The sequence below is a fragment of the Rhea pennata genome, chromosome 1, assembly GCF_028389875.1.
Source record: "Rhea pennata isolate bPtePen1 chromosome 1, bPtePen1.pri, whole genome shotgun sequence".
Taxonomy (NCBI): Eukaryota; Metazoa; Chordata; class Aves; order Rheiformes; family Rheidae; genus Rhea; species Rhea pennata.
Window position 1 is genome coordinate 3145840 of NC_084663.1, and position 21597 is coordinate 3167436.

A 21597-nucleotide genomic window follows, 5' to 3' on the forward strand; every position below is an offset into this window, starting at 1 on the left:
CCCCGTAGCGCATCCCCCGCCTGCAGCCAGCCGGCGCGGCTGCCTGTCTCCCCCCCTTCCTTGCTGTTTTAGAGGCGGGGGGGGGAAGGGCTTGGGAAGGGAGGGAGGGGGTGGTTTGAAGGGGGGGGAGTGAAAACTGGAGCTGCTTTTTTTTTTTTTTTTTTTTTTTTTTCCCTCTCCCCCCCTCCTCCCCCCCCCCCCCCCCCCGCGCTTTCTGGGCGATCCAGACGCGCTTTACCCAGTGCAGAGAGAGGGGCTCCGTGTTCCGCCTCCGTGGAGTATTTGGGATTGGAGAGAGAGAGAGAGCACACACACACACACACACACACACACACACACATATACATACACACGCACACACACACACACACACACACACTCACACGCACACAGAGACCATCTGCAGTGTCAATGCGGCGCCTGCTCTGAAGACTGAAGTGGGGGGAAAAGGAGAGGAATTAAAAAAAAAAAAAAAAAGAAAAGAAGAAAAGAAAAAGAAAAGAGAGATCCCCAAAGCAAGCGAGGAGCCTGCCCAGGTAAGGAGCCCCGCTGCCCGCCCGGGGCAGCGGGGGGCTTGCGGGAGGCGGCCCGGGAGGCGGCCCGGGAGGGCCGGCTCGGCTGCAGCGGTGCCTGCCTCGCACGCCGGCAGGACGGGGGCGGGGGGGGGTCCCTGGGAGGGAGCCCCGGGATCCCCCCCCCCCGGCCCTTTTCCTATGCCGGGTCTGCGGGAGAGGGCTGGCAGGGACCCCCGCGGCGCAGCGGGCTGAGCCGGGCACGGCCCCTCCGGTCCTCTCCAGGCTGCTTTAGGACGATGCTGCAGGGGTTTTGGAAGGGGGGACACGACACCCCTGCTATCGCGCCCTCCAGCCCCCCAGCGCCGGCGGCCCGTCCCACCCGGTCCCCGGTGCCTTTTCCCCCATGCACAAGGCTGAACTTTTCTCCCCGGAGGCAGCGGCACCAGCGTTGCAGCCGGTCCCCGGCACCCCCGGCGGCGGCTCTTCCTCCCGCTGGGGGAGCGTCTCTCCCCCCCCCCACCCACCCAACCCCGGTGCCCCCGGGCCAGGGGACTGGAGGCATTTGCAAACTTTTCCTGCTCCCGACCACGTCCGCGGCTGGTCGAGGCTGGAGGCAGAGCCCTTTCGCTGGGGAGGCTCAGTACCTCCCGGGCGACTGTCGGGAGGGAGACAGGGACCACCGCGGTGGGGAGAAGGGGAGGATCTCCGTCCTTCACCTCCCTGCAAGGTGCCGGGGAGTTTGGCTCCCCAAACCCAGGCTGCGGAGTCAGCGCTGCTAAACCTCCCTCCCTCCGTGCGTGTGTGTGCTGCAACCGAAACCTGCGTATTGATGCTCTCCGTTTATCAGACATATGCCCCTAAATTATGTAGACAGGCAGAAGTGATCTAAACACCGAGCCGCACATGGTTTTGGTAGAAATATAATACTCCGGCGGCAGATGAGTTCCTCCCAGATAAACAAACCCACTTGCACAGCCCCAGCAGGGCTAAGTGCTGTTTGGGTTTGTAGCGGCTGCATGTGGCTGTTACATACCCAGCCCCGAGGAAACCCTCCTCCTGGGGCCCCATCTGCTCCCTTTTCTGAGCGGGGATGAAGCCCTCGCCGTGCCGGCACGGGGCAGTGGAAGGCACGAAACCTGCCACGCTCGCCTGTCCGAAGGGACCGGGCGGAAAGCACGCGGCCGTGCTCCTCACCCATAAAACTTCCACCCGAAAGTCTGCTCTGCTTCGGTTTCCAGCCCTGCCGCCGCCAGGCAACCATCAGCGGCCGTGCGAGAGGGCTCGGGCTGAACGCACCTGATTTTCATGGCTTCCCTCTCTGCTGCCGGGATGTCGTGCACGGGATGCGATGCGCTAGTGAGGACATGGGGACAGGGGGGACCGGGGCTGTTCAGGTCACTGGGGCGAGCGGGGTGCAGAGGGGCGGTTTGGATCAGCAGCCCAGGGATGCTTTTATTCCTGGGGAGGAATAAAGGTTTCAGGGGATTTTGCAGCCAATGCAATTTCTCCCATCCTTCTAGGGATTTATCTCGAGCGTGCACCAGCACTGCACAAATATTTTGGAAGGCATAAAGCGTGCTAACTTATTTTCTTTATCTGTCCTCGGTTTCACCCGGGTCTTGTTTATTGAAACTGGCTAAACCAGGGAGTGGGTAGGACCAGCGGAGCACGGGGTCGCTTTGCCTTCTCCGTGATTTTAATTACAGCGTGTGCCTCCCAGTGTGAGATTAGGCGCTTCCTTCCCCTGGCTAAGCCACTGTCTTAAGGTCTTGGGGATCAGAGCAGCGTGTTGTTTGCAGTTTTAATTGCCTTGGAAAGTGTTTGCTTGCTTGTTTGTTTGTTTCTATCCGGGACCCTTCGTCAGAGCAGGGCTTCAAGCAGCGCAACAGATGTGTGCCTGCTTTTTGTGCACAGCCAGGTTTAAACACGCAACCCCAGCCCCATCGCGAAAGCCTGGGATTTTCTTCCCTCCTCTGCCCAGACCCATCCTCCGTGGGGGTGTCTCCTTTCCTAAAGGACCACTCTAAGGCTTTGCCTTTCTGCCCCCGTCTTAAATTTGCAGCGCTCGGAAAAATCAGAAAGATGCAAAATAAATGACAGATGCATGATCTAAGTGTTGTTTATGTCCAAGACGGGTGTTTTAAAATACTCGCTGATGATCAATCACGCTGCTGCTTGGAAGCTTTAGCTTGATGATCATAACTGCCTTGTAGGCGCTGGAGACTGTTGTTAAATCTGTTCGGTGTGCAATCCAGCACCTGGGTAGCAGAGTGAGAAGTGCTATAGAAAATCCTAAGAGAGGCACCAAACTTCTCCACCGGGAAAGGAAATATTCCAGCCTTTCCTTGTGCTTTCACCTACAAGCCTCCCTGCCTGCATTCGCAGTGTGGCTGGTGCTATGCAGGCTGGAGATGCAGCGAAGCAGAGGGCTCAGCACAGGCGTGAGACCTACAACCATCAGCTGCCACTGGGGAGGCAGAAGTGGCCTTTGGCAGCCAGATCCCTGGAGGGTGGTGGGTTTTGGGGTTCGATTGCATGTTGAGGTCTCTGGATCTGCAGGGGTGAGGTGGGGAGGAGGGACTCTGGAGCCCCTTTTGTGCTGCATCTTTCTGCTTTCGGTGAATCACTGTGTATCCTGATTTCCTTGACTTTGAATGGATATAATAAAACCTACCTCCTTCTCGGAGTACCAGGGTTTGATTAACATACTCACGCATCCCCAGGATGAAAAACATCGAGAGGTCTTACGCCATTCTGGTGTGCTATGGGTTAATGCCGTGCTGGAATTAATTTCTTGTTTGGAAAGAAGCTCAGAAAAGCTTCCTTTTAGGAATCTGAGAATGACGCTGTCGTGGTAGGCTTGTGCTCAGCTTGCTAGTGTGTTGTGTTCCTACGTACGGAGGGTGTAGAGGTAAGGCATTTGCATTTTTGGAGCTGGCTGTGCCAAAGTTGGTGGCTTGGCATGACATACAGACGTTTTTGAGCAAAACGGCATTCTGCGATCATTTATTTTGAGAGTCACTTGGCTCATCTTGCTGTGGCCTCAGAGCCCCTTATGGCCACCATAGACCTCTTATTAGTCAAGATACCCCCAAAAGTGAGGTCCTATGCTGCTGAGAGCAGCTGGGGGGGGGGGGGCAAAGTCACCCCTATTCAATGGCAGTAGCAGGTCTCCCAAGTCCCAGATTGTGTCCTGCCCACTTGTTCCCCCTAGGCAGGGATGTAGTTTGGGCTATGACAGTCTCCCACAGTGCCTGGTGCTGAGCAAAGACCCTTTCTTGTCACCACCAGCATGGCGAAAGGCTTCAGAGGGCTCTTTCTCACTTCTTTCTGCTTGCTCATTAGGCTCCGTTAATGGACAGTAACCTCATCAGACGCCCAAGGCCACGGGACTTCCTGTCTGGGCAGCAAGTCTGAGCCACACACTGACTTATTGCAGGGTATCGGTTATGAGCGTGCTTCCCTGCATGCATGTCTCGGGGTTAAAAGCTCTGTATATCCCCTAGGTCTGACCTCTCGAGGAGCCTGCGCCAAAAAACAGATATAAATATGCAGGGCTCTCAAGATGCTTTTCACTCACACTTTGGAGTACTTTTTAACAGCAAGAAAGTGCTCATGTGCCCCGGTACAGATTGGAAACTGAGGCATGGAGAAGAGAGGTCTCAGTCTGACCCCGATTTATAAGTGGGAATCTTTACCCACCACCATGAAATCCAGCCTGAACTCCATGTCATACTTAGAAACGAGAGCTGTGACCAGTCCCCTGTCCCTTGAGCTCATGCTCCAGCAATCAAATGCAATGTTTGGTCAGAATAGGACACTTCTGAGATTGAAATTTTTGCAGCTAAAATGACAGACGGGCGCTTTTAAAATGAGAAAAACCTCATCTTAGATTAGCACATGGGACAGTTATGCACCCATGAACCTTGGTTCCTGTATCTTTATAATTGAATAATAAATGCTTTTAATAATCCTTGAAAATGGAGAGATTGTTGCAAAAATGAGAAGTATTATGATAGTGACAGTCTGTGTGGCAAATGTTTTGAAACTGGCATTCCTCTTTTGTTTTTTGACTCATCCCACTGGAACTGCCTGGTTTTATTTGTTCCTAATAGGCGAATATGCGCTACTAAGTTTGCTTATTCCTTGCTTCGTCGCATCTCCTAAGATGGAAAACAGCCGCCCAGGCAAAAGGCTCTAAGTCTCTGCTCCATACCCCATACGGTGGGGAGCACTGCAGCGTGACACCTTGCCTGCGACCTCCACCTTGATCCCTGCCACCTTTGCAAAAAGGCTCTGTGAACCCTTAGAGATGCTCTGGAAGCTTTTGAGTGGGCGTGCTTTGGTTTGGACACCTGATAGTCAGTTCCCATCAGACACCTCTAATCTGTGCAGCTCAGCGCTCCAGCCAGCCTGAGCCTTACAGGCAACGCACGTTCCTCAACAGCGATTCCTGGAGCAGTCTCCTTCATGGAGAAAGGCAAATCTTTGCTTAAGGGTATTTTTTCCAGTTGTTTTCCATCTTAAATGCTAATGTTTGTAGAAGACACCTAGTGCTCTGGGTTGGAGAAGAGCCTGGAGACCTGAACAGGAGCTGTTAGCAGATTGAAAACTGCCATCCACATTACACAGTCTATCATCAGGTGGCTTTGGCCTCATGTTGGGGATTTTCTCTAGAAAGACTGGGGTCCTTTGCAGGCCCTGTGACTCGCTTTTGCCCCAGGTCTCACTGCTGAGAAGACTTTTCAGCATTGTTTCCACAGCAGATACTGTAGAACAGAAATCTTGGCCCCAGATGAAACAAACAGGCTGAGATTCACAGACTTTTGCATGAGGCTAGAGAGAAACCACTGCTGAGCCTGACTGGATTTGAACTGGTGACCCGGAATCAAGACCTTCAGTAGCCGTCTCCCTCTGCTTTCACGCCTGATCTCCGAGGTCCCCTGCAGCGGTGTTATCTGTGCACGAGTGGTCTGACTGGGTTTCCCTACCAAGCCACTAGCTATAAATTTACGGGAGCTGACTGGCACTAGAGTTTGCCTTGTCCTTCTGACAGGGTGAACGTGTGTCTCTAATGCAGATAATATGGGATAGGTTTCCATTAAATGCATTTGCATGATATATACTCACACACGTCCCCCTCCCCAGAGCTCGTTCAAGGGCCGGAAGAATAAATCTCGATGCCTGGTGAACCCTCACGCCAGCACTGCACCAAATGCATGTAAATGTTTGCAAAATGAGCTGCTGCGAACTGGCTGTTGAGTCCTCTTAAGCGTAAAACACTATATGGGGGAGGAAAGGTGAGGGAGGTGATAGAGTTTTGTGATCTTCATGTTGTTTTCCTTTAAAATTGCAGTGAGATGGCAAATATTTATTTATTTAGTGTGACTTCTTCTGAAGCGAGTCACATGCACTTGCTAGCAACAGCCCCCTGATGCTCATTCGCAAAGCGCCGCGCTGGCGGGTCTATCAGCATTAAACTGTTTGGTGACTGAGTTTAGAGTTATAGGAATCAGAGCAATGAATTAGCAGTAAATCAAATCCCGGATGGCTCCGTACCCAACTGTGGCAAGATTTAAATTAAAAATATCTTGCCAAGATGAAGTACTCATAAGTCAAGCACTGGAGTTCTGTCAGTCTGAGCTTCAGCAGCGAGAGCTCGGCCCTTTTGAAACAGAAACCGTGACAAGTCCACGTATTGATCCCCAGCTGAACTGGGAAATTGCCACTTCATTTCTTTTATAAACTGTTCTTTCTTTTTTTTTTCTTTTTTTCTTTTCCCCCTGAAGGGGAGATGGTTGTGCTGGGAAGTTGGGGAAGGGTTTGCAGATTCACTGCACGCGTGTGTGGCCCCGTTTGTCTTGGTTAGAGTATATTTGATTGTGAAAAGGGATTTATTTGTTTTTTGTGACTGGGGATTTGTCCATAATGCAGTGCTAGAAAGAAAACTCATTTAAAGGCTAAAGAGGTATATCCTGTTACAATTGCCTATTGATGGAAGAGCAAGCAGTTGGTGTGCAACACTGCTTTGTTTTACTTTATGGAAACTTATGTCGGGCTGTCAGGAGACTTTAATTCTGTTAACGAGTTACCCCATGGCCCTGAACAAGTCCCTTGGCTTAAATCTTCATTTTCTATCCATAAAATGGGGGTGGCTGTGCTGTCCCATCCTTGAGGAGCCCTTTGGGATCTGAAGTGACTGTCCCTTTAGCCATCATAAATTAGCCATTTTGCTATAACAAGCTGCACAAATGAGTCACTTTTTCCTTAAGTGAGATCAATAAAGCCAGGGAGATTCGGGCCGGGAACTCACATGCCTACCTGAGGAATAGCATCATGTGCATGGCTAATAGCCATTAATATTTGCTGGCCTGTTCTCAGGCTCTTCCCCCATCCTCTCCTGGCTGAAAATGGGGGTTTTTGGAGACAAGACCCTGTGCCAGGCTGGAGGAAAACGCTCTGTCGCCATCAGTCCACTGGGGAGCAGAGAAAGGAGGTGAGTTAGGACTATAACCATACGAGTTTTGGAGTGAATCAAAGGCTTTTCCTCCAATTTCCTTCAATGGACTATTTAGAATAAAAAGAAAATCAGGATGAACATGTCTACACAGATTGTTAGCTTAAAAAAGTGAGTTTCTGGACTGTTTTGGGAAACTTGTTTCGTTCTGTCAAGGTTTTGGCGTACCTCCCCGATGCTCGCTAAAAGCAGAGGACTGCTTAGTGTTTCATAAGCCTCAGACGTGTGTATGGGGTTATTTTCATGGCTTCTCTCTCCCCTGCAGGTGAGTCGCACCTGTGGGGCATCTCCTCTTTGTGGCTGCATCTCTCCCTGTGCATGCTCCCCTCACCGAGGCTCTTCCCAGCTGCGTGGGGAGGTTGTCCCTGGCAGCAGCCCCCTTTTTCTCTGGCTCTGCCAGCACCCAGGACTCAGTTAGAGAGCTGCAAAACCTTCATGCCCAATGTCCAGAGTGATGTGGGGTGTATGCTCACTGCATTTCCCGGCTGTGCTCTGCATCGCTCCCCAGTGTTCCTGGAGGTCCATTGCTCCTGAGGCTGAGACCCCAGACTCTGCCATTCCAGGGTATCCAGGCCTTGCCGGATGGCCTGCAACTCCCTGGAGCATGCAGCAACTTGGGGACAACCTGGAGGGAGCCCAGCTCTGCCACCGATGGAGTCAGCTCCTGTGGGGCGATTGCCTCCTTACCCCAAAGAAGACAGGATCAGCCCTGAGTTTTCCTCCTGCGCTTAGCTGCTATGGTGATGAGTTGCTATAGAAACACACAGTTAGCATTATTATTTATTATTGAAGGTGCTTCTTTTCATCTCTTAAATGCAGGTTCGTGCTAGGAAGAACCCAATGGTGGGTGCGGTGTGCTGCCCACCCTGGACACTCGGGTCGGTGGGTTGGGCTTCCCCAGGAGCTGGGCTTTAGCTGCGCTGGAGACAGACAACCACGCTGCGCTGGCCCAGTGAGCTGATCTGGTTAAACAAATCCCCCCAGTATGTTCCCGTCACAGGTTCCTTCCTTCGTCAGATCCATCCTTTGGAGGGGGATTTGTGTGAAGCGTTTCATTATAATGAGCTTAGTTATTTCCAAACTAGTAATCGCATGTCGCCATTTGGTGCAAAGGGTTTGCATTAAGTTCTGTAATAATATGTCTATTCATCCATCACAAATACTATATTCACAGGACCTTGTAGTGATTGCCTCGTAAATACCTTCTCTTATCTCTTTGCATATGCTGCTGCTTGTTGTTTGCCGAGGTTCCCCCCCCCCTTCCCGCTCTGCAAACCCATCCCTCCGCGCTGGGAGGCAGGGAAGCTCCCCCAGCGCTGCCAGTGCTCCTGTCCCCGGCTCCTGCTCCGCTGGAGCCTGCCCGTGGCCGGGGCTCCGGCCGGGCTCTGCGGGGATGTGCCCCTCCTGGGGCTGCCTTCGGCCCCTGCAATGCCAAGCAGAGCCAGCAGCGCTCGGGCTATCGCTCTACCCTCCCTTGCTCGCTTTTCAGCTGCCATGCGTGGGACAAATCCTGCTCTCTGCTCCTCCCTGGCTGTCCCAGGAATGAATCCTGGGAGTAGGAACAAGGACGTGAAGCCCAACAGCTGGGTCCCCTCCTGCAGCCACCGGGTCCGTGGTTTCTCCTTGAAGCCTGCGGTGCTGCAGAGGTGGCTCTGCAAGAAAGCCTCCTCCCATCCTCTGCACCTGGGCAGTGCCGGGCCCCAGGGGTGTCAAAATAGCCTCCAGGGGTGGCTCGGTGGGGCTAGGAGGTGAAAAGCTGGGAGGATGGAGGGGACTTGCAGAGGCACCCGGAGGAGCAGGGCTGTTTTTTCCCCTCCAGCTGGCGCAGTGCGATGCGCCCTGAGGCAGAGGGCTCAGTTTTGCTGGCAGCAAGGATTAGCTGCACAGTTCTTGCTCCTTCCCCTCTCAGCTCTAAAGGACTCCCAGGAAAATGCCTGGCTAAAAAATAAAAATAAAAAAAAGGAAAAAGAAAGAAAGAAAACCAAACAAAAAAAGCTTTCCTTGATGCGGAATTAACAACTCGGAGCTAGAGTTTCAGGGCTGGCTGGTGTAGCTGCAGGCAGGGATTTTGCAGCCCCTCCTTGCAAGCCTTGCACAATGCTCCAGGTGCGGGGCTGGCTCTGCTCCCCAGGGCAGACGTGCCCCTGTGGGATCGCGGAGGGATGGAGGGATGGCTGGACCAGGGCAGGTTGGTGGATGTTGAGGGGCTCAGACGTTGGGAAATCTCTGTGGTTGCTTGCAGAGCTCAGACCTTGAAGTTGCCTGAATTCCCCTCTGTCTCCCCCTCTCCCTGGCCTGCCAAGATGGGATGGGAAATATTCTTCCTGGCCTTTGAGGAAAGAAAGAGAGGCTCTTTAAAGCCCCTCCTTGAGCAGGAATAAAACACCTTCCTTTTGCAGGGCCCGTTTCATTGCTTGAAGTCAATCTGTTTGGTCTTTGTATTTCCCTTCTCAGAAGCTGAGTGCCCTATAGAGAAGAGCAAAAAACACCCTGGGATGCAAGAGCAGGGTTCAGGGGGCCCTCCTGGGAAGTGGAGTTTGGAGGATGAAGGAGGGAAGCAGAGGTCCGTAGTGGGTATACAGAAGGCTTAATGCTCACCTCTCCGTCTGCCAGAAACCCCTGCAACTCTATGGGCTCTCTGCATCTCCAGGAGACAGAGCTGCCTTCCAGAAGTGGTCTCTGAGGATGGATGCATCCTCAAGCAGGATGCAAGCGGACAAAGGTGCGTTTTTGCTTGGGCTCTATCTCCTTGCATACTGGTGAGAGCACATCTTCCTGTGCCTCGTCCCCACAGAGTCACACTTAGCCAGTCTCTGCAGCAGCGATAGTTTGGAGCACCTTGCTGGGGTAGATGCTGCCTAGTGTCCTGCGTGACCCATACCCCTGGTGCAGTTATGCGCAGCACTTAGTGGGACCTCCCCTAAAAGGATGGCATGTACCCTTTAGCCCCTTAGCTGTTTGTGGCAAATGAAAATCTTTGGTATTTTGGTAGGGTTGCTGATGTGGATATGGGCCTGGAGTTGCTTCTTCCTTTTTCTCCTTCTCACCCTGAAGCAGGCAACTTGGATGCTGGACTTGTGCATTTGGAGAGAGCTCATTCAAGAGATGCCACCAGTGCGGGATGCCACCTTGGATCCCACCATGAAACCTCAGGTTGCTCTCCAAACTGCAGCTCAAAACAAGTCCCTAGACTTGGAGGGAATGTGCAACCTCTGGCTTTCCTTCCATGATGGCTCCTTAGGTCCCAGGAGCACCTTGCTGTGGTCCAGTGAGGAGCTGGGGCAGGAGGTCATAGCTGCATCCCTCTGCCAGGGGGAGGATGGAGAGCGGAAGGGAGGTGAGCTGCATGTAGCAGGATTTTGACACTGAAAACTGTGCCTGTCAGAGCCATGCAGGAGGGTTTTTTTCTTTCCTCTCTTATAATGGAGTTCCTGCCCTTGCTTGCCTTTGCAAGGCAAATAGCTCAAAGAGATGCCTCTGAATGAAAATAACAACTTTTAGAACTAATTTCTCTCTGCATAATGTCTCAAAGAAAGCAGGAAAAGGAAATGGCAAGCAGGCATAATTAAGTAAGTATTACCCATTAGGAAGGGGAAGCAGCTATCAAGTTGATTTCCATTTCCTTCTTATTTCACATGCCTGGTTTTTCTGCCTCTCCAGGAGGCGGTGTGTGGAGTAGGTCTCTCTTTAGCTTGGAGAAATAGATAATCAGAACATGATGCGCTCCAAAACTCTTTCCAAAACTTTCCAAATCTGAGCTAAGAAAAGCACTTTTAGTGTTCTTGCAAGCCCAGCTGAATTCTCCAGCTTCTGTGGCACCTGGTAGGGATTTATTTCCCATGTTGACAGAGGGGAACTGAGGCATGGGTGTGTAGCAGGGCGTGCTCAGGTGCATATTCTCAGTGTATTTCCCTTGTCTGTACATATTTCTTTTTATTTCTCCTGTTCAGCATGGAAGGAGAGATAACACCTTGCGTTTTGGATGCTTCCCTGTGTAAAACAGTGTTTTTGCAGTGTGAACCCATGGATACACCCTGTGTTGCACTGGAAAGTGCATTAGGACTGAGCCCCTTGGACACCACCCAGTCCTTCTCTGTCCGACCCCAGAGCTACCCATGTCCTTCTGATGATGGGACCCCAGGTAGCCCCAAGTTGCTCTCCCAGTTGTGCCCTCTGTCGCCTCTTAGAATAACACTTTCCTAGCGTGGGTTGCAATTACGGAGCCATCAGTGGGTGACTATAACACATTTTGGCAAGGATGCGGGATGGATTACACGCCAGCCTGTAGGAGAATAGCTCGCCTCCCTCCTCGCCGGCTCCCCTGCTCCGAGTCTGTAAGTGGTGTTATTAAAGGCTGTCAGGAACTGCTGTCATTGGCACAGTCAATGGCTGACACAAGGCAGCCCTCAGACTTTGACTCATCTGGAGCACGCACACACACACACGCACACACATTTTCTCTCTTATGCATGAGCCAGAGGAAAGGCAGTTTCTTGGATGCTGTTTGGGCCCTCTTTTTTACATTTGTTTGGGAGAAGGAGTCTTGATCGTCTACTGTGCAAGGAGATTTTGGTTTTTCATTGCACCTCATTGCTAGCGCATGTCTGGCTCTCTCATTCACTTGCAATTGAAAGTGGGGTTCCCTTTTCCCAAAAGGAGAATAGATGAATATACATATATACACAAACACACACACGCACACATATATATACGTAAAATGTGTAAAACACACACATTTATACACACATTTGTATGCACATGTACAAAATATACATGGTTAGAAAATGCCAATCTGTCCACCCTGGATTTTTTCACAAATCGGTGACAGCTTTGCTAGCCCACAATTCAGGAAAGAACTTGCAAGTCCAGGGTGAGATCTCTAGAGGAGGAAGAGCAGATTGACTGCACATCCAGGGTTAGGACACAGAAGGAGGGACTTAGGGCAAGCCTAGTTCCCTTTTCTCTCCCACTTTGCTGTGCTGTCCATCAGGCATCGGTGGGATTGGGGCTTTTCTGGCTTGTGGGGAGGAGACATGAGGGAGAGAAAGGAGGGAAATTGTCGAGCTCTCTGTTTCACTCCACCACAGGACTGGTGCAATCTTGGAAAAAAATTTTGTGTCTGTGAATGTGGCTTCCTTTGAACTCAGTTGCTGTAATGCTTTTCAGGAGCACTTAAGTAGGGCAGCAGCAAGTTGCCCAGAGCCTGGAGCAGATCCCCAAGAGACTGAGACCAATTGGCAATCTGGTTTCTTGGTCCTCACTCTTGCATGCATTCATGCTCGAGGAAGTCCCCAGCAGCCTCATGCTCTGGCTGGTCAATGCACACGGTGCAGAGATGCGTTTCCTCCCAGCAGCGGCCCCACATAGGGGGCTTTCTTGCCCTGTCACCTCTCCTTTTGAGGGGAGCAGGGAAGAGTTACAATTTGCATATGTGGATAATTTTCAGGCTTTTCTTTACCTGTGCAAGGCTAAGGAAAAGTTATAGTGTGATCCTTAAGGACTGTGCCCCTCAGCTTTGCAGTAGAGTGTTGGAAGGGGGAAGAATAGGTGCTTTGCAAGCAGCAGTTTTATTTCGTGGTTGTCTTCTCTCACATCTTGTTTCCCCTTACCCAGTAACAAACAGTGCAGCAGCTTTATTTTGTAATAAACAAAAAGGTCTCCAGGTGCAGGTTTGTGTTCACCTGGCTCTCTACTAGTTGGTGACTTACTTTGCCACCCATAATTAGCCTCTTCCAAGGTCTCTCGCTGTTGCTGGGCTGAGGCAGAAGGTTATTACAGCAACTGCCTGTTCTCAAACATGGAAAAATCCATCCCTTTTTGAGTTCAGGATTAAGAGGAAGCAGATTTTAGACTGCAATATGTTGTTGCTGTACGCCTGGAACTTTTCTCTGCAAAGGTCAGTCCCTCACAGAGTTTGAGTAACTCCTCTGGTTTTAATTTGGCTTTTGCAGGCATGTCACTTATTTCTGTGGGGTGTCACAGCCCCTGGAGTTTCCCATGTTGCGGTGCTTGGGGACTTAGAATTGTAGAAAACATTCCTTTTTATGTAGACATTTTGCTGATACAGATCTTGTACAGCTTTTCTAATATGATCCTGGGAAAAAAATGAGCATGAAGTGAAGACAGAGGAATACAAAAAGAAGATCTTCCATCAGGGAATAAGACTTAACAGCAGCAGAGGCCTCTGCTAGCTGCAGGCTCAAGCCAGCTCGAGCTTCCCAAGCAGTTTGTTGAAGCTCCAGTGCAAGGGGAGAGAGAGCAGGATCACTGGTATCTCATGCTCTTCACCCCATAGCTCAGCAGTGAAGAAATCTGGCTGGGTTTGATTTTTGGCAGAGTGTGAACCCACTTCTTTTATCACCCAAGAGCATGTTGCGGTGACGATACAGCAAAGCATCACTCATGGGAACCTCTAGGAAAAGCCTCTGAGTGAAGGTCTGCTGACTTAGAGGTAGGGATGGAGGTGTCCATCTATTGGGATGGCCACGCTCAGCTGGGCATCCCAATGTGTCGCAGAAGTGGGCAGTTGGCAGAAGAGACCTCATTTGGCCCATGCTGATGTCATTACATGCTGGGTGAGAACTGAGGGGTGGAAGATGTGTATTTGAGTTTTCTAGGCAAAAGAAAGAGTCAAATATCTGGTATATCAAATGCTCCTATGAGACTGAGTTATTAGTGAGAAGGAAGCTGACTTTCTCCCATATTTATGAACTGAATCATGTTTTTTTTCCCTTTTCTTTTTTTTTCCTTTTTTTTTTTAATCTCCACAAGCCTGTTACAGAAGGAGCTCGATACTTCATTCCACAGGAAATAACACTTTTTTTTTTTTTCATTTTCTCCTTCGGTGATTTTTTTTTTAAAGGTTTTAATGCTGATTCAGAGGAACAAGCTTTATTCCCCATAGCTTTTCTTGCTTTTCAGTTTGGTTGGCACTTTGAAAATGGACATTGCTGCAGATACTTGTTTGTGTCCATTAGCTGTCCTGAGGCAGTGTCCTGAGGTATTTCCGAGTAAGGCTAGTGAGGGTGCATCTCATGGAGCCCAACAAACACATTTTTATTTTAATATTCACAGCCCAGCAAGCTTGATAATTTAAAGTAATCAGTGTTTCCCTTACTGCCACACAGATCTATCCTTTAATTTTCTGTCTGTCCTCTCTCCAGCCTTCACCAATACAGTATTTTCTGCATGTCCTTTCCTGCAAGAGCTGTTCTTGAAGATCTTTGGAGTAGTAAGCCCTTTGGAGCCCTACACAGAATCCATTTCCTTTTCCTCCCTTCCTCTGCCTGCAGAGAGCTGATTTTTGGAAGCTCAAGAGCTCTGCATTTCCCGAACATTGGTTCCTTGAAGTTATCTGAAGCTGCTTTCTTGATGTACATGCATGACCTTTGAAAACCTTGGCCATTGCATTCCATATAGATATATATATATATCTGTTCTCTCTTCCCTCTTGTTTTCTTTCTCTGTTGGGAATCCAGCTGTGCAACATGTGGCACTTGTAGGACTTGGAAGGCAGGAAGATCAAGCAAACACAGAGCTTTCAACAGAAGAGATAAATTTCCAGAATAAATTCAAGCCACGTAGACCCCGTCTGTTTTAGTTTTAAAGCCCCACTGGTAGTGATGTGTGGGAGCTGTAGCTATAAAGTAAAGGAGAGAAGAGGAGTTTATTTGTATTATTTCTGGCACCTAGGTAGAAAAACCTCTGTTCTGAGGTCATGGTGTTTGGCATAATGTCAGTCTGCACTGATTGCACCGGAGAAACTGCCTGTTGAGCGCTACCTTGCAGCCTGTTCTGAAGGCAAAGAGAGGGGATTTTCTACACCAAATGAGAGCACTGTAGCTGAAAGAGGAAAGTGCTGGATTTGTGGGAGTGTGTGGGATGCAGATGGCAGCAGAGGAGAAATGTCTCGTTCTTAATAACACATCGAATTGCTATTGCAGCGTTACACCTGTGCACGCTGTTAAGATTTTTCTCCCAGCCCTTCGGTGCTTGGCAGGGCCACAGCTGTGTGCTGTGGGCTCCTTTTGGATGACAATATCCTGCTTACTGAAGTGACAGAGAACAGGTCTGAGTTTGATGGGCCCATAACATCGAGCCACAGCCAACGCTGGCCTGGCTGGACGGGTGATTTGGGCTATATGGCATCCTCTTCGTTTCCTGGGAGTTGGTGTCCTAGCAGGGACCAGTCAGGCAAAGAGGGATGCTGTATGGGCTTGTCGCTTTTTGGAGAAGCCTCTGCTTAGTGCTATGCTTTTGTTTTACTGAGCTGAAAATATTTATAAGCCCCAAAAGGGCACCAGGGTGTGCTACCCAAATCTGTTCCAACAAGCCTGATAGCGCCTGGCTCGGATCAACGCCACCAGCAACGCGGACTGCATATCCCTTCTTCTGCCCCCTGCCTTTTCCCAGCAGCTTGCAGCCGGAGCAGGAGATTTACAGGCTTGTGCTTCTGAAGTTAGGGCAAATCTCAGCCCGTCCTCCCGCCCGAGAACTCGCCTCACATTATTAAAATCCATCTGCAGCCACCCAAGTCTCCGCAGCCGGCCCCAGGCAGCGTGCTGCAGCCCCTTATCTGAGGCCCCCGGGGCTGGAGCACAGATGACGCTCGTCACGAGCTTCTGACTCCGGCTGGAGAGGTTCTGACGGCATCCCAAAAAGGCAGTGGTGCATGGGCATGGGTTTGCGTGCTTCTTACAGTATTCAGGAAGCCTCCAGTTCTCTGGACTGCTTTCCAAACTGCAGCTGTTGACAGGGTGAGGGAAGAGAGTGATAAACCCTGTTTTGGAGAGCAGGATGAGCAGAGAGAAGGAAGAACGAGGAAGATGGGTGCAGGATTGCCTGCTGCAATGGCCCATGGGTAGCAAAGAGCACGTGGAAAATAGTCCCTTGTGGATCTTAGCCTTTCCACGTCTGTGCATCCAATTTGTGGTATTTCTTCAAGTCTTGCCTCCTGTGCTATCAAGGCTCCCATTTCTAGTGAGTAGGACTTCACGAGCAGAGATGACCTTCCCACGCCCCCCGTGTTTAAAATGCCCCTCACCGCAGACACAGGTGCCTTTCGACTGTGTGTGAGGAGAGACGGACAAAGCAGATGGTGTCTGGATCTGGATTAAATTAGAGTTTGGGGTGACATTTTGCTTGCAGCTGACGCTGAGCAAATAAACAACTTTCTTCTGGGTAGTATGACCCAGATCTGAAACCACAAGTTATTGCAAACCCATAAACTATCTGTTCTTCTGTGGACTGAAAGGGCCCAGATGCCTGTTTCTGGTGCTGGGTTTTCTCTGTAACACCTATCCTAACACAGCTAATGCTTTGTGGTGATGGATCTGCAATTACGAGGCTGTGCAGATAGCTAAAACAATTGCATCACTCTCCTTTGGCTGCTCTAGAATAATTTGTTGATAGGACCAGGCATCTGTTTGTGCAAGCAAAGGGTCAGATCCTGCAAAGTGCAGTGCACCTGCAGCTCCCATTTATGTCTAAATGTCTGGCCTAGGGAAGATGTTTATGAAAGGAGAAAGAGAGAATTTGCCTTTTACAGATGTGCTTGCAAGCTGTCTAGAAAGTGCCGTTGTTGACGGCAGCCTGAAAGTGTCTCCTTTCAGTGTTTGTTTGTGTGGGGAAATGCACGTTTGAATTACAGAAAGCTTTAGCAGCAGAGGAGTTGGAGGAGACAGCTCCTCCCTTTCTCCCCCCTCCCCTGGCCCTGCGCTGGGTGCCAGCAGCAGGACTGTGTGCAGTATCATTTTGGGATGCCCTGGACGCTTCCACGCAGACGCACAGCTGAATACGGTCACCGCTGAACTATTTAAAGTAGTTCCAACAATGACACTCAAGTGTATAATGCACCTATTCTGCTGATGCTGGCAAGTGCTCATGGAGTGGACAAGTTAAGACCCATGGGAAGAGGCACTGAAGGAGGCTCTAACAGTGCAGATCAGCTGTGGAGGAGGTTCTCCTGGTGCTGAGCGCTTGGCTCTGCAGAATAGCTGGTCTTGTCGTAGTGGCACTGCACTGAGGATCCAACGTGTGGGCTGTATTTACGGCTCTCTCATGTTGACTCTGAGAGACCCTGGCCAAGTCTCTTCAACTCTCTGAGCCTCTGTCTCCTCAGGGTGTTTCTAGCCTGAATCTTCTGGAGGTAGAGACTGGTTCTTAGCAGGAGCTTTTTGACTAGAGCCTCTGGTTGCCCTTGCAAGCAGCAGATGTGTTATTTTACTGGGGAGGAGCTGGATGGATGCTTCAGGATGAGGTGTGAAGTGCTGGTGTGAATTATAGCAGGGCAGTGGAGTAACAGTGGCATCATACCATTAGGCTCTGTGCCATCTGAGCCTCCCAAGTCGGCAGTGTGGTTTTAATCTATATACACATATCTCTGCTCTCTAAATGAGGGCTGCTGCTTCTGATTCTGTTGTCTTCCTACTGGAAAACTAACTCTAGGCTTGGCATTAAATATTGTTCTTGAGGAGGTATTACAAGGGCATAGTATTGTCCTTTATTCAGGGAGATCTTCTGCAACCTCTTCTCAATGCAAATATAAGTGTTGGGAAATATATTTGATAATGTTGAGTAGGCAGACTTAGTTTGGTGTTATGGAATATCATTTGTCCCTTTATATAGTTAAGTAATTACATTTTTTGTTCTTTTTCTTTCTATAGTTGCTCCTTTCATTTTGATAAACATTTTCCAAGCCCTTGAGAAAGGCAGCATTGGAAACTTCTTCCCAGAATTTTAATTTCATGGAACTGATTTGCCCTCCACATGTGTCAGCATTTGGAGGAGATCCTTCCTAGGGGGATTTGAAGAGTCAGGAGTTATGGGATCCATGTCCCACTCAGGACAGGAGAAGAGGATGTTTCAGTCCTGCAGTCTTTCCACGTGTCCCAGTCTCCATCCGTATCCCCTTTCCCAAACTGTCTCTGTGGCAATAGCCCAAGCACTGTCTAATCCATCTTGGGAGCAGTGGAAAAGTCAAAACCTGTACATGCCATGTACGGAACGTGATTAATAGATGCTGTAACTCAGTCAGATTTGAGTAGACTTTTAGGGAAGACCAGAAGATCCTCATGACAACAGGAGAGGACACTCCCAATTTTTAAAGCCTGCTCCAACACATTGCTTTCCAGCAAGATAGTAGAAAGAATATTGCCAAGGTCAAACACACAAAAATTTAGAACCCACAAAAACTTTTTTTTCCTCCTAATTTAGTTCTCAGAATTGTCCAAGCCATTCTGAATGCAACTTTTTACAGAGATGTTAGCCTGAGGCAGACACTGAGTTGGGGGAACTGTCTCCTGAGTAGGTAAGGTTTGTCAAAGTAATGAGGACCTTGAAACCCAATCCTAGAATAGAACATGTCAGGCAACCTGAGCTATAGGTGTTGCTATTACTGCCTTGTGCAATTACTTATGCGCACATTGGCCTGCACAGGGTGCGCAGGAATTGCACAATAAATGCCAAAAAAAAAAAAAAAAAAAAAAAGAAGAAGAACAAAAAGCTGTCTGTAGGCTGTACAGGATAGATTTCTGCATCTCCTCGCACATGCAGTCTGTATATGTATATACAACCTATCAACTCCCTTTTAATCTCTCTGTTAACGTGTATAGTATGTGATTATCTTTCATCTATACTAGCATAACTCTGTCTCTTGTCTATATCTGACCCTAGCCATATCCGTCCTCTTTGGCTCAGCAGTATCTTGAGACTGTCAAGTATGATTTGGAGCTAGTTATCCTACAGCAACAGCCAGGCAGGTCTCTAAGAATAACTTCCCATTGGCCTTTGTATGAATTGGCAGATAGTTAGGCTTGTCCTTTGCCTTGGGGTGACAAAGTCACTGGAACAAAAAATTAGTAGCAAATTTGTAATAGTTTATTTATGTACTTTTTCAGAGGGAAGGGATTCAAGCTGTGCATTGACTCTTTTCTGAAAGTACTTGTTGCTCTCTTCCCACATTCTCATCACAGCTTGTAAAATGAGGCATAACAGAACTGTGGTGGCACTGACTTAAGGTATAGATGTCAGTCAGACTGCCTTTCCTTTTTTCTTCTTTTCCCCCCTGAAATGCTCACAAAGCCCCTGGTTATCAGGGTTGTGTCCACACTGCCTTATTACGGCTATCAGCACAACGAGTAGTGTCAATCCCCCTTGCTACTGCTGGGCTTGAAATTGTTTCCCAGCAGGATGCCTCTGCTGACGTGTGCATGGGGCTCTCCAGCAGAGTCCTGTTGCCTTGTTCTCCTTTTGGATCGGGTGGCATCTGAGCTGTCCTTCAGCCTGACTGTCAAAAACTTCAAGACAAGTAGGGATTTTAGTCAAATCCCCAAGACTAGGGGAAGTCCTCTAAAGAGGAGATCTCTCATTTGGGCTATCTTGGTTTACTCGCAGGGGTATTCTCTCTGAACACAGCAGCTGCATTGAGCCCTGCTTTATTTAGAACTTTGCTGGAAAGTACTTTCAAATGAGTTTAGTTAAATTTTATACCCCATTTTAAGGCAGTTTTTATTATGTTTGTAAGGGAAAGGTCTCTGTGGACAAGTAAAACATACAGTAGATTAATATTGTTCAAAATATTGCTCTATATTTTTTCATTTGAGCAGAAATGTTCTCTCTTTGTAGCAATTTCACATCTGCAGAAGATGCCTGGAATTTGGATCTGGTGTACTTTGGGGCAGAACCTTGGATGAGATAGCCTTCTGAGATCTCTTAAAGACCTTTTTTTCAAGACCATGGAGTCATAGAAACAATAGAAAGTAACTACTTTTACTTAACACTTGCAAGTTATGTGCTAACAAGAATGGGATCTAATTGTCTTGGGTAATGCAGAGAAATGTCTGTCCCACATCTGAACTACTTAGGGTCTGAAAGACAGCAGCTGGTTGGTGAAGGAGCTGGCACATAAAAGGCAGGATGATAAAAGAAACAGCAAGTGAGGGCCTAAGAGGTTTATGGGTGTACAAAGACTCACCCACAAGCATTTGTGCACTCGATCCCTGGCCTCAGTCAGGATTAGCATGTGCAGAGTAAATCAAACAAAAAGATGCCTATTTTTTTTTCTTCCTGATCTCCAGTAGTCACCATAAAAATATTTCTAATAGTTCCAGTAAACTGTTCTCTGACACTGAAGCTTTCCTTTAGGTTTGGAAGAGCAAATACCAGTCAGCATGACTCTCTTCCACTAGTGATAGTGTGTGTTAGATTCAAACTCTAGGTAAGATTTGAGAGGGTCCAGCACACCCTGCATGGGATGTGTTCATGAATCTGGGACTGTACTCACTAATTTGCTCTCGTTAGCCCCTCTCACAGAAGATGAAATCAAGAGATTTGCTGCATCAGCTCTTTCCACTGGCCTTATCCATGGCCAGCAGTCGTTGGATACTTGTTTTAAAGGAGGAAGCTTTATGTTGAATGCTGCAGATAGAGACAGTCCTTACTCTACAAGATTCTTGATCCCTGTTTATATGCAGCCTTGCTCCTAATCAATAAAGTTGGGCTGGCCAATTTTGTATTCTTTATTTGGGAGAATTTCCCATGTTCGCTGAATCATCAAGTATTGGTTACTGGTAATGGAGTCTCGTCCGGTTTGCAGATGGCCTGATCCTACGCAGAAAGTCCACCAACTCTTTTTTTCTCTGAAGCTTTCTTCTAAAATTTTGCTCTTCTTATTCCTCATATTGGTACCGTCTTTGATTTTCCCAGTTCTGGTGCTTGCACCCTGGACTGTCCCTGCCCCTTTCACACTGCTCTGCTCCAGCTGCCTTTTGAATACGTAGTGAAGTCTCAGACTTTGAAGACAGGGGCTTCTTTGAAAGTGATTTTCCCAGGTCCAAATATAGATCTCGATGCTCCAAGAACCAGTAGATCAAGATCTAAAGATTTTGTTTTTAAGTCCCAGTTTCATTCTTGATGGTGCCTTATATGTTGGTCTATTGAAATAAATAGCCATGACTGTAAAGTCACCTTGAATACGGAGTTACTCTCTGCACCAGGCTTTTGGGAAATAGATGAATTATGGTCTTTATCTTATCAGATTTGACTTTTTGTGAATTTATGCATTGCTAATCACAAGACTTCCGCCTGAGAGAGAGGACTTGTGTCTTACAGATCTTCCAAAGATTGCAGAGCAGGGGGAAGCATCCACCCACTGGCATTCAGTGCAACATAAACCATGTTGTATAGCCTGAGCCAGCATGAAAATAGCTGCCTGCTGACTCATAGAGAAACCTGAGGTCAGAGGCTCTTCCTTTCTACGTGGGGATCAGAGTGGTGTTTTAGGGCTCACTTCAGTAATGGGCCAGATCCAGAAAAATTAAATGCTTAATTTGGGTACTTATCAGAGGCCCTTACACCTGGAAGGGAAATTGCAAGCATAGTCTTGACTTCTGCAATCAATGAAGGAAGAAACATTTTCCTCAAGACTATTTTAAATACCATAATGCTATAACTGAAGTACAAGCTGGGAACACTTGCTGGGGTTAAACCCAGTTCATTTGCTTTTCAATATTCACCCATTTAGGGGGAGGAGGAGTGTTTATTCCTGCTGGTGTCTAAAGACTCAAT

The 21597-nt window shown here is 48.7% G+C and overlaps 1 protein-coding gene across 6 annotated transcripts in view; it reads left to right on the plus strand.

Annotated features, from left to right (window-relative positions):
• Positions 1-222: 222 nt before the first annotated feature.
• PLXNA4 (plexin A4) overlaps positions 223-21597 on the plus strand; it is a 466810-nt gene continuing 445435 nt past the window's right edge. For all 6 annotated transcript variants that reach the window (XM_062580398.1, XM_062580360.1, XM_062580368.1 and 3 more), the window contains exon 1: positions 223-536. The gene's annotated coding sequence lies outside the window, so the exon portion shown is untranslated. The remainder of the gene's footprint in view (positions 537-21597) is intronic.